General features: G+C 43.1%; 1 long non-coding RNA gene across 1 annotated transcript in view; it reads right to left on the reverse strand.

Annotated features, from left to right (window-relative positions):
• Nucleotides 1-12,720, reverse strand: part of LOC309655273 — a 204,756-nt gene that overhangs the window by 90,630 nt on the left and 101,406 nt on the right. The gene's annotated exons all lie outside the window — the stretch shown is intronic.

Here is a 12,720-nt window from a genome sequence, read left to right on the forward strand (position 1 = left end):
GCAGAGGCCTGCGAACCACAGTTTAGGGGCCAAGTACTACCCATCTTGTTCCTGGAAGCAAGTAAATAAAGTTTTATTGGAAGGCATCCACACTCAATCATTTTCATGTTGTCTAAACTGCTTTTACATCACAGGGCAGAGCCAAGTAGTTGCAGCAGAGACAGGAAAGCCCATAAAGCTGGAGCTATTCCTATCCTTAGTACTTGTGTTAATAGCAAATTTTAGCCTTATTATAAGCCCTGAAGGCCTCACTGTTTCATATGGCAGATTAGACAAAGCTGACAACAGTAGTGTAGATTAAAGCCTACTTATGGGTGTTGGGATAGAATTTACAATAAAACCAAGATATACGGTCATCCCTCAGTATCCAAGGGTGATTGGTAATGAGACCTCCCCCCCACCCCGCCCAGATACCAAAATCCAGTATCTCAAGTCTTTTATGTAAAGTGGTATAGTATTTGCATGTAACCTACCCACCTCCTCCTGTATACTTTAAGCCATCTCTGCCCTACTTATAACATCTTATACAATGGAAGTGTTATGTAAATAGTTGCCAGTGCATGGCAAATTTAAGTTTGGCTTTTTGGAACTTTCTGATATTTTCTGAATATTTGCCACCTGCAGTTGGTTGAATCCGTGGATGTGGAACCCACAGATATGGAGGGTCGACTCTATTTCCATCCTCATGGCCAGTTCTGGGTGTGGACCAGGGTTATTCTGGCATCCCGGGAGCCTAGGAGTTCCCTTCTTGGAGGTCACCTGGGAACTCCCAGCAGAGTGGCCTGTGGTGACTACAAACAGAACTGCTCCCCTAAACACCGCATACCTCAGGCTTTGGCCTGGGCACCCCTGCACCGCAGGCAATCCTGCCGATGGACTTACATGTGGAATACGGGCCGTGCGCGGCTGTGTGCGGGGAGCACAGAAGGGTCTGAGCAGGGGGCCAGTAAAGAGCTCTAAACCTGATGCTGGATGTTGTTTCATGTTTTTGTTTTTGTTTTGTTTTGTTTTGTTTTGTTTCTGCTGCCTTTACCTTCCTGCTACTTAGTACAGGCAGGCATGTTATAAAGATGATATAATTCTGCTTGTCACATTGTGAGCTGTGTCCTATTCTTATCAGCCACTTGAAGATTCTACTCTGGATCTCAGGGATTTACTTGTCTAGGAATAAAGAGCCGAGAGCAGCTGCAGTAGGCCTTGAATGCGGGCATCCTGGCCACGTTCCCTGCTTCTCCCAGCGCCGTTCCCGAGGCAGGCGGGCTGCAAGAGCCATCTGAGGTCCAGTCTGGTGGCAGCAGGTCTAACCTTCAGCCAGTTCACGCCTGCGTATCTTTGCTGCTTTCCTATGGCCTCTGCCATCATGGCTGTTAAATAGTTTTTGATATTATTTTAGGATATATCATCTAACTTTTAAATGACAGTCATAATGTGATTCGAGTTAAATGAGAGTTACGAATACACGTGTTCAGTGATATGTGTTCTGATTGTTCAGATTGACAGAAATTGTAGGACGTTGTTTTTATAATGATGCGTTATAGGTAACGGGGGTGTCAGTCTGACATAGAAAGTCATGAGTTGTGTCTGTTTTTTATCCATTCTGCAAAGATTAATTTTATATTATTATAATATATAAAGTGTACCTGAAATTATCATCCTTGATATTAACCCCTCCCACCTTTAGTAGTCTGTTTTTTGCCTGCTATAAAATGGCAGATATGCATTTTCCTTTCATCCTAAAACAAGCCGGCTAAAATATAGATCCTCAGAGGAGAAAAATGCTGCCTTGCAAGTTAATAGAGAAATGCCATCACTGCAGCTGTAAATTAGGCTGCACACTTTTGTATTGGTTAGAGGTGGGTTTTTTTTGCAGACAGTTTTATATCATAAATGCCAAATTAACTGCTGTAGATTATGGTACTGATCTTTATTGTTATTTTATACGAATAGACTCTCATAAAAATACGCCCGATCTCAAATGTAAAAATAGGTACTCATAAAAAGTCAGAAACCTGGGCAGGAGAGAGGAAGGATGGGTGACGAAAAGCCTATTTAATTCTTAGACTGGTCTGCAGTGTTAATTTATTTTGAAATCTTGGTTTTGCCTTAAGTAGAATAATGGAATCAAGTTGTGGTTTTTAAAAAAAGTTACTTATTTATTTAATTATCTGTTTATTTATTTTGGAGCCTATGCCTGTCTGAGTACTTTGTGTTCTAATCTAGAAAAAGATGTTGTCAGAGTCAGAAGAACTAAAGATTCTTAGCTCAGAAGAACTAAAGTCAGAGCTAAAGAATCTTGAGTGAATCTTTGCTTGAGACTCTGTGCCTTGTATTTTTCATAGAAAATACAGTTTTAACCAGTGGTATTTTTTAATGCTTTGGTATAAATTCTCCATTTTGCAATTATATGCCATTAAATGCATGGTAATAAAACCCTCTGTTCTGCATGGTCTTTAATATGAAGTGTGTTATTTGAAGTTTATTTCAAATGTATTCAGACAGTGACTACTGAGTACTGTGAAGGCCCATTAAAAAGTGCTTCTCTTTGCTCTATGTTCAGTTTTTCTCCAAGTCAGACTATGCCTCTTGTCTATCTAGTGATATATGATATGTCTCTCTTCAGATAATGTAACTACCACCTTTATAATCCACAGATCGTGATTAAAAACAAAATGTGTCTTTTTTTAATTTCTGGAATTTATCCTCTAGCTATATTGAACTTAGACTTTTAATGAGGGTATCAGAATTATCTACTGCAATTCTTAGACTAAACAATGTGTGTTTGAGTATCAAATAGTATTGTAGCTGTTACAGTGCAGATGCTTAATATACGCTTTAAAATGAATGGGTTAATGAAAATAGAGACAGTGTCTTCAGTTCAAGGCTTTTAAACATCTTGAAATCCCTTATTTGCAATTGTTATCATCTGCAGAATTTGTCTTATCGTCCTGGTTCATTTATTTATTTTCTTAAGAATTATTAACTCAGTCTTCAGCCCTCACATTAGATAATTTGAATTAATTTTATGCCTATGCTTAAAAACTTTGAGGTGCTGGTGTCTTTTATACCCAGGCGGTGGGTGATTCATGCCGATAATGTAGATAGATCTCCAGGTGTCTCAATTACAAGAGCCAAATGTTTCTACTGTGGCTTTGACGTCTGGGCCATTGCTGAGTCCCAGGGGATATTCACTGGTTTCCTAGAACCACATCTGCTTTAAGCTGTCAGCCAGAAAAGAAAAAAAAAATCAATCAAATCAAAAAGTATGTGTGTGATCTGTGAAGATATATCCATGTACAATTGTGTGTTAAAAGGGCCAAATTTTTCAAGCAACGAACTGTAAGAGCCCACAGAAAGTTTCCCCATCACTTCTAACGCTCACATTCCTCCCTTGGTGTGTGGGAGCCTCACTCAGGTGAGCTGAGTCATTTTGCTGAAGATTAAGAAGCCGATTGCAGACTCTTCCATGCTGACCATTTTAAAAAGAATTAATATCGTTATATATATATATATATTTTTAAACATTTTTATTGGAGTATAATTGCTTTACAATGGTGTGTTAGTTTCTGCTTTATAACAAAGTGATTTATATTTTAATAGCCTGAATTTTTAATTTTGCTACCAAAATGCAACAGCAAAAGAGGAAATAATGCAGGGGAGAGTGAAGAAGTTGAGGGGAGACCATATGAAGTCGGGCCCACCCAGGCAGCAGGAGCGACAGTGCCTTGGGAACAGTAGGGCGGTCATCGTGTTGCAGGAAACCATCGCTTCTGCCATCTTTTTATGGCTGGTAATCTGTTAACAGATGTCGCACATGGAGTTATCACTGCCCAAACTTCACAAATGTAAACACATTTCAACCTACTTTTAGACAGGAATTGGCTGTGCTATTACAATGCTAAGATTTAACTGGAGTTAAAATGGAACTAAACTGCTCCATGGGATTTAGGATTCTGTACACACACACACACAAACACACACCAGTGCACACACAGTGTGTTTTGTTGGAATAAGAGTGGAGGTCAAATAGATAACTAATGAGAACCTACTGTATAGCACAGGGAATTCTACTCAGTGCTCTATGGCGACCTAAATGGGAAAGAAATCCAAAAAAGAGGGGATATATGTATACGTATAGCGGATTCACTTTGCTGTACAGCAGAAACTAACACAACATTGTAAAGCAACTAAACTCCAATAAAAAAAAAAAAGAGTGGAGGTCAAAACATGCTCTCAAAATTCTGGGGTCAAAGTATACTCTTAAAACTGTGTCCTCCATATTGAAACAAAATGTGTTGACAGGTGTGATAGCAGGAACAAACATCACGATATTTGAAAGAGAAATTTATGACAGCCGCAACCTTTTTGAGTGGAAAGACCGAAATGCTTTTCTTTTCATTCTTCTTTGCCTGCAAACAGCCAGGGCCGTGAACAAGTGTAGCAGAAAGCCTCCTGGTGCTGGGAAAGGAAGGCGTCTTGTTCTTGTTCGGGCATAAAGAACGCGGCCATCCTTTTTTTCTACTTCCCTGTTTCCCCAGCATCATTAAACGCATGTTCTCTGTTCTAGTCATTTTGAGTCAGTCACTAACTGAACTGTCTTTTGTGCTCTGGCAAAGATAATGTATCTGGGTTTCCTTAGTGATATTCTAAACACATTTTTTTCTGTGCTCCCATACAGAGCACATAGTTTTGGAGGAATTCCTGTTGTGTGGGAGGCCAGCTCAGCCCCATTCACACACTCAGCCTCCCAGATGTGGCCCCCTGGGCTTGGCCCTATCTCGGTTTCAGCCGCCAGGCTGCTCCCCGGCATCCTTGTCGACAACCACAGCGGCCTTTCTTCATTTACTTATTTACTTTGTATTTGCGTGGTGTACTTCAGCTTTTTTTTTTTTTAATCTTCCTTTGAGTACGTTAAGATTGTGAAAAAAGTTTGCTCCAGGAAAAGGGAGCTGAAATGCCCACTGATTCCTTTAATTGCATAAATGGGGGGTGGCAGGAGGTGGGGGAGGGCAGGTGGAAGAGAAAGGAGTGGAAATCAGTTAGCACCCCGGATCGTCAGATAAGATGCCCCTCTATTAAAAACTCAAGACATGAGACCGGGAAGTTGGCACCAGACAGGGGGTTGCTGTTATTACAGTTCTTGTTAAAATTTGACTCGCAGGGTGAGATTTTAAAATCTCAGTGAAACAGGGTACTGACCTCTTCAAAACTCTCAGATGTGCACAGGAGATGAGACCCGAGATAATATTTATGGTGCTTTTTGACTAAGGAAGGTCACTGTGTGACAATTTCAGGGGGACACCTGCAGCACGGCTTTGTCAACAGGGCCTTGAATGCGAACAAAACACACACAGTCATTTCCCACCAGGATGTGACATCCGGGGCCGACCCTGAACACAGGCACATCTGGAGGATGACTATTTCGGGCAGCATTTTCTCCTCTGGTCTGTGACTTAATCTGTCGGGTATCTGGGAGGGGGTCAGAGAGAAGATCTGCCTTCAAAGCGAGAATGTCTTCAAGTGCGGCTGGAGGAGTGGACCAGGGGCTAGGGAGCCTTGAAGCTCAGGCGCTGAGCTGCTAAAGCCACTATTCTGAGGCTGATTTAACCAGAACAGTGGGGGGATCAGGGCTCTCAAGTAGGCCAGTGCTTAAAAATGAGTGATATAAATGTTACTCATTGTATGATTGAGGGAAAGACATCATGCACAGGAAGTGATTACAATTCTTTATCTTCTGGGCCCCGTCGCTAAGGAAACTCTGACTCAGTGCATGAAAGACAGCAGTCCCTTTGGAGTTCAGGCCAGTTAGTCATGATAGCTCCGGATCCTCTGGTATTAATAGCAATCACATCGACCAAGTGGACAGTCCTTAAGGTCTGAAGAAATGTCCACATGTATAAGTCTGCTTTATGCACATTAGAAGTCAATGTTATTCATCCTCATTTTTCAAATAAAGAAATTGAGAGCTACAGTCTGGCAGGAAAAAAAAGATTCAAATCCAGGTCTTCTAAGTTCAAGTTTAAGCTTCACTGCCTTGTTACACTAGAGCTATTCTGCTTAAACGCACAGGTCTTTAAGCTTTTGTGCAGAATCCTGCAAATGTCAACCAGATGCTATTGCATGATGCGAATGCAGTGTAGACTGGTGTGTATGTGGGAGGTGTGCACCTTCATCTCTCAATTTTTAATCAGAAGAAAAATGCTGACTTGTGCTTGACTTTTACCAAAAAGTTTTCCTGGTCCTGCAGAAGGAACTGTCTTCTGGCATAATTAACTCAGAGGAAATATGTGTCTCTTGGGGCTGAAAAACTTGAGGGAGGTCCTAAATTACATGGACATCATATACTTTCATAAGCTACTTTGTTCTTTTTTTAAAAATCATCTCAGGAATCGTTTATTTTTTGGAGACAGCAGTCTTATTTACACTGAAAAACAGTTTTATATGGGTTGTCTTTCATTCACGGTGAGGCGATGAGAAAAGAAAACAAAATTTGTTTAGAGCTCCAGTGAAAAAATAATTGATTGGATGGTAGGTTAATTGTCAAAATCAGAACTTTCCCATACTATCTGAGGAATGAAAACACATCCTGATTAGTAACCCTCACCAAGTTCGGAAGGTTAGAGGTGATTCAGTCTCCATGAATGTGGTCTGGTCTTATTTTAAGAAGGGCCTCTGAGTCATGTGGAGTTGTGTCAAAATATGTGTTATGTTATGTTATTTTAAAAAGGCAGCTTGGAGGGAGGAAATTGAACCATCTTTTTTTCAAAAAAACTCTGCCCTTTAATGGAAGAAAAGGGCAAGTCAATTCCCACACATCTCACTTACTCTCTGTAACGCAGGCTCTGATGTATTTTACCACAGATATATTCTAAATGCGGTTTGCTATAACCTTACTTACTTAGAGCATTTTAAGTTTGTAACTTGAGCTGTTCTTACTTAATATTTATTGTTAGATGTGGTTACATGCACTGCTTAGAATCGAATGAAATTTACTATTGATCTATTACGATCTTGACTGATTAGCTATCTGGAATGATAGTTATACAGATACATGTACTATTTTAATCAATATAAAATATGCAAAATTTTAAGTGAGCTTCAGTTTTCCCAACGAGAAATATAGGAGTAGAACCAATCTTGCCTATATTCCTGGGCAAGCACGTGGGGTAGGGGCATCAGAGGTGCGTCATGAGAAGGGGACTGACCCTCTCAGGCAGGGGCGAAGAAGGCAGAGAGGCGCCGGAATTAATGCTCAAGATCCCTAGCTTCATAGGAATTTGCTCGTATAAACACATGCCGAACTTCCCAAGCCCATGTCTTTCCAATAAATGTCCTAAATTTAATAAAAGAGATGCTGTGAATTTGGGAATTCAATTTGGGCTGTAATTCACCACTCCTAAAATGAGGCCTTGGGCTTAATTTTCAGCAATCTAGGCCCTCTGGCTACAGGAGAGAAGATTTCTTACAGGGCCAATCTAGAAGCTTTTCGGTTCCTTCTGTAGATCTTAATCTAGGAATTTAAAGCCCTGAGCACATCATTTTCTTTTCCTAAGTTGTCTAGCATAGTTAGAAGCAACCAACCAACCTGATTAGACTCCTATTTTTCACCAAAATGTTCAAACTCAGTAAATACTTGGCCACCCAGAACCTTGTCCTCCATAGGCACGTAAGCGCAGGTGTGTAAAGGTCATCATCTGAGTGACTGTTTTGCCACCACAGGCTAAACACTCCTTTACCACTGGATATGGGGTCCTTTGTGTCTTAAATCTAATCAGATGAGAAAACCAATTCCAGAAAACCCAGAAACAAGAGAGCTCATCCTTAAGATTCTGTCCCTCAGGAAATACTCTCAATACCAAATTCTATTTCAGGTTTAAATCGGACAAGCAGAGCAGATCTACAGCTTTGTGTTTGGGTATGTGACCTTCTGAGCAGTGGGAGCTGCTCAGGCCGCCTCTGTGAGCCTGCGGTCTCTGTGTCTGATGCCGGAGCCCCAAGCCCTGGGAGGGGAAGGAAGATGGCTGTGGGGTGGAGAGAATAAGCTGAAGCCAAAGCCAGACTGAAACCCATGTCAGCCCCTGTCACCTCTGACCTTGGGCTACATGGAAGACTCTAGCTGGACTGTTGAAGGAATGTCTGAGGACTTTCTCCTAAGGTTTTCCAATTGCTTCATCAAGACTGCCTCACGGCTATTTTTAAGTCATCTAGAAGTATTCTTAAAGACCAGCACTTGGTTATTACATTTCAGTTCCTCTTCCACAAAGGTTTTTCAGAAGCTTTCTTCATCATGTCATCAATGACACGATATTTGTAAAGTAATAGATGCATAACACACGTCACGCAAAGGCTATGGGCGAGCTCCACAGGTAAGAATCTCAACTGGCCTCCTATGGTGAATACGATTTCACTGTCAGAAGCGCAGTGTAAGTTTCCCTGTCTGCCTCCTGCTCTGATTCCAAGGGCGCTCACCCAAGTGATGAGTAACGTCAGATGATGAGAATCACTGGACACTGCAGTTTGAATTGAGTGGTCAGTCATGAAGGTAAGCTCGCTGGGTTTGGGAACAGGACTACTGTGGCTAATCAATATCTCCCCAGCATAATACAGTGCCCTAGGACAGGTGTTCAATGAATCATCTTTTGAATGAATGAATGAATATTAGAAAGAATAAATAAATGAACTACAAATCATTTGCTCTAGTAAATAAAATGATCTGGTGACCAAAACATAATGAAATTACCTAAAGACAAGTTCTATTGGCTCAACCAAATGTTTCTGTTCCATTATCTCAGTATTATTTCTGCTTCTTGTAGGTTTCCCTTGTAATTTTTTTTTAATTTAATTGTGGTAAAAAACACATAACATAAAATGTATCACCTTAACCATTTCCAAGTGTACAGTTTGGAAGTGTTAACTTCAATGTTGTACAACCAATCTCCAGAACGTTTTCACCTTGTAAAACCAAAACTCTGTATCTAAACACCGCCTCCTCTCCTTCTTCCTTCCCCCAAGCCCCTGGCAACCACCATTCTACTCTCTTCTCTGTGAACTTGACTTCTCTAGGTAATAAATTATTTTGCAGGCTATAGATACCTTGTTGATAAGTGTCTTGCATTTGAAAGTACTGATAAAAGAGTGTCATGTGTCTAAGCGGCTACTGGATCTTGATTCTTTCATTTCAGCTTGAAAAGCTAAACAATTGTTCTTCTGTGGCCCGTGCAGGAGGGGATGGTGGAGGTGGAGGTGGAATTGGAAGTGGAGGGGATGGTGGAGTCATCTTTTGTTCTATTCCAGGTACACAAAGCCCAGATAATCGTTTTAGGCTGTTTCAGAAGCAACTTTCTGCTTAAAGTATTTCCCTTATTTCCAACTACGGAAGAGGTCCAAAAGCAAGGGCTTCTAATGGATGGATGGAAGTAAGCAAATAGTCCTGAGAGTATCAGAGGGATGTGCTCAGTGGAGGGGATTCCTCACGAGGTTTCCTCATTCTTCCTGGGCACAGCCGTCCAGTTAGACGATCATTCCCAGCCTGCCTTGTGCTCTGTGATCAAGTTTTTCTTGGTTGAATTTGAGCATCAGTAAAATCTGTATGAGAATATGTTCAGCTTGCCCCTAAAGGACCTCTCTTTCCTCCTGGCTGGAGGTCAGCTGCAAGGACTGGGGCGCCTCGGGAAGATGTGTGTTGAGGACGGCGAGCTGCCCAACTCGCATGGTACCAGATGTGACTCTTTGGAGCAGAGCCTGTCCACCCACCCTAGACTGTCACTGAGAAGAAAGACACCTCTGTCTGGTGTGAACCACTGCATTTGGAGGGCACCTTGTGCAGCAGGGTGTCCTTCCTATTCACACACACATCTCTGCTCTTCATTTTACACTTGCCTGAGTTACTTCCTCGCAGATCTAAACACGACTTATTTGTTGAAGTGGGTATGGCTCACTGGAACGTACAGAACAAACATGATGGACACTTTCCCTGACCTTGAAGAATTTATATTTTTGTGTTGAGAAAGTCAAAATCATGTACACAGGAAACACATAAATAATTAAGAGCCTATTTGAATAGTACTGACAGTTAGGGTTCTAGAATCCTAATTAGAAACTTAGAACCTTCCAGAAAGTGAGAGAAGATTGGAGAAGGGATCAACGGAAGGTTGAGTGGCCCTGCAAGGTTTCCAAGAGGAGGGGGCCTGAGTCAGTGTGTACAAGGGTGGGGGACCCACCTGCACCTGGGTCCTTCACCATAGGCAAAGGAAGTGTCTCTCCCTTCTCTATTTCCCCCAGGGAGAAGGCGAAACGTCCAGCCTAACACACCTGGGCTGCTGGTCGCTGAGTTCCAAACTCTGAGGGTCATGTATGAGACCTTATAAGAGGGACACCTTCATGGCGGCACCTCTGGGGTTTGCTTAGGACACTCCTCCCCACGTTTATCTTGCCAGCTTCTCCTACTTGGATGCTGTTTCCATGGGAGCATTGCCAGGCCCTGAACCCAGGTAATGTGCCCTTCACATAGGAGCACACTGACCTGCCGCCCCTGCCCTGGGAGCACCAGATTTCAGTTCCCAGTTAACTGAAGGTGGCTTCCATGGAACTGTCAGCTGAATGTGGACCTATGTCATCTTTTTCAAAGCATCGTTCCCAGTGCTTCAGATAATGTCCAGACAATTATCAATAAAAGTATTTTAAATAAATGAGTAAATATTAGTGCTTATTGAATGATAAATATTGGACAAGATCAAAACAGGGACTGCCCTGCACTGTAATCTATCCCGTGGTACATGATACCGAGTGTCTTCTCAGAAAGGTGGACATTTTTCAAATGACAAGTTGTTCTATTAGCAATATGTGGTCATATGGGGGTTTGCTAAATTCTTCTGTTCTTTTTTGGGAGCTTAAAATATGAAATGAGTTCACGGAGGTGGAATAGTTTCAAGCAATAGAAGGCCAAGATTAAACTGCTTCTTATTTCCCCTCTGAGAAGGAATCATTTATCTCTAGTGGAACTATCAGAGTCCTGGATAAAAATAAAAATGTGAATTTTTAAAATAGGGCTCACTTTTTGAACTACTCTTCCGAAATGAATCATGCAGTTTGGCCTTTTTATTTGCGTTATTCTGAGGCAGTTTTCCCCACAAAGATGTAAAGTATATTAGAACCGGTCCCTCAGTCGGACTGAGGAATTTGGAAAGCTCTTTTGGGCTTGCAAAAACGCAGCCTCATCTGTTGGATATTGAATAGATGAATAGTCAGCTCTCAGCCCTCATGTACTTTGCAAATGGAGGGAGAATTCACAAACTTAAGAACCCAATGGATGATTTCTTTGGGCTCTGCGTGGCAGTAACTTATTAAAAAGTAGAAAAGGAAGGCAGGAAATGTTCTCCTGTCCAAAATAAATCCCTCCATCACTAGAAGCACCTCCTGTACCAGTCTTTCTCAACTGGGGATGATCCTGCCTGCCACCCGGGGCACAGCAGCAATGTCTGGAGGCGTCTTTGATTGTCACACCTGGGGCTGGGGCAGGGTGCTACTGGCACCTACTGGGTGGGGGTCAGGGATGCTGCTAAGCACCCCAGGTGCCCAGGTCAGCCCCCGACACAAGCATCATTGGCCCCGAAGAATCAATAGTACGGAGCGTGAGAAGCCCCATTGTGTCCTCTGAGGAGCTTCTTGCATGCTGGCCAAGCAGAAGAACCCTGGTAACCTGCCTTCCACCTGGGTCCTTGCAGTAAAGACCCTCCGCAACACGGTCTCCTTCCACACAGGGAACAGGGACTGGTGACCCCAGCTCAGTGGAAGGCCGGGCCCTCTGACCTTCGGCGTCACATCTTGGGTCTGATGACTCCCAGCTTGGTGAATCCACCAGGTAAGGTAAGGCCCAGAACCACCCCCGCCGAGGGAATCTCACACCCAGAGAAGCCGTCCCAGCGCGTGTGTCCTCTTGGCTGCCAGTTACGTTTCTGTGTCTCATCTCGTCCAGCTCTGGGATCAGAGCCGTGATTACAGAGGGGAAGTCTGTCTGAAATCGGATCCGGACCATGGTTCCAGAGTGGCTCACTCCACTGGTACAGCAGGGAGGTGCTGTCGGAGACTGAAATCCTCCTCTGAGCCGCAGGAGAGCCGAGGAAAGGACGTCCCGTGTTGCGTATCTGCGGGGCGGCCAGCTCCGCGGCTGGGCTGGGCATGCCCTGGAGATGCCAGGACAGGACGCCAAGCGGGCGGGGTCAGGGCGCTCCAGCCCGGTGGAGGTCCAAGCTCAACAAGGGGTGTTCCAACCACCCTCGCCTCCGTCTCATAGTCTCGGTGGCAGACACGGTTATCATTTTGAAACAAAAATGTGATCACATTTCTTTCCCACTCAGTGATCTTTAATTGTCACTCCTGCCCCCAAAATAAAGGTAAAAACTTGACAGTGACAGCAGAGACATGTGATACCACATTTGCACCAGCTGCTTTCATCGGGGTCCGAGTCCTCGCCCCTCTCCCTTCTCCCTACAGTCTGTGCTTCAGTCATGCAAGCAAATGCAGATTCCTCAAATTAAAGCATCTCCTTTTATATAGGACGGACATTTCTTGCTCACTGGGTCAATTCCTGGATAGAATGTAATTGATGTCAGCGGCTGTAACAAACAGAGATGAACATTTCGGTGTTTAACACAATAAACGCTCCTTCTTCCTCATGAAGAAGTTGAAGCTGGCATTCCTGGTTGTCCAGAAGCTGCGTGATGA

This window comes from Balaenoptera physalus, assembly GCF_965194825.1.
Source record: "Balaenoptera physalus genome assembly, chromosome: 2".
Lineage (NCBI taxonomy): Eukaryota > Metazoa > Chordata > Mammalia > Artiodactyla > Balaenopteridae > Balaenoptera > Balaenoptera physalus.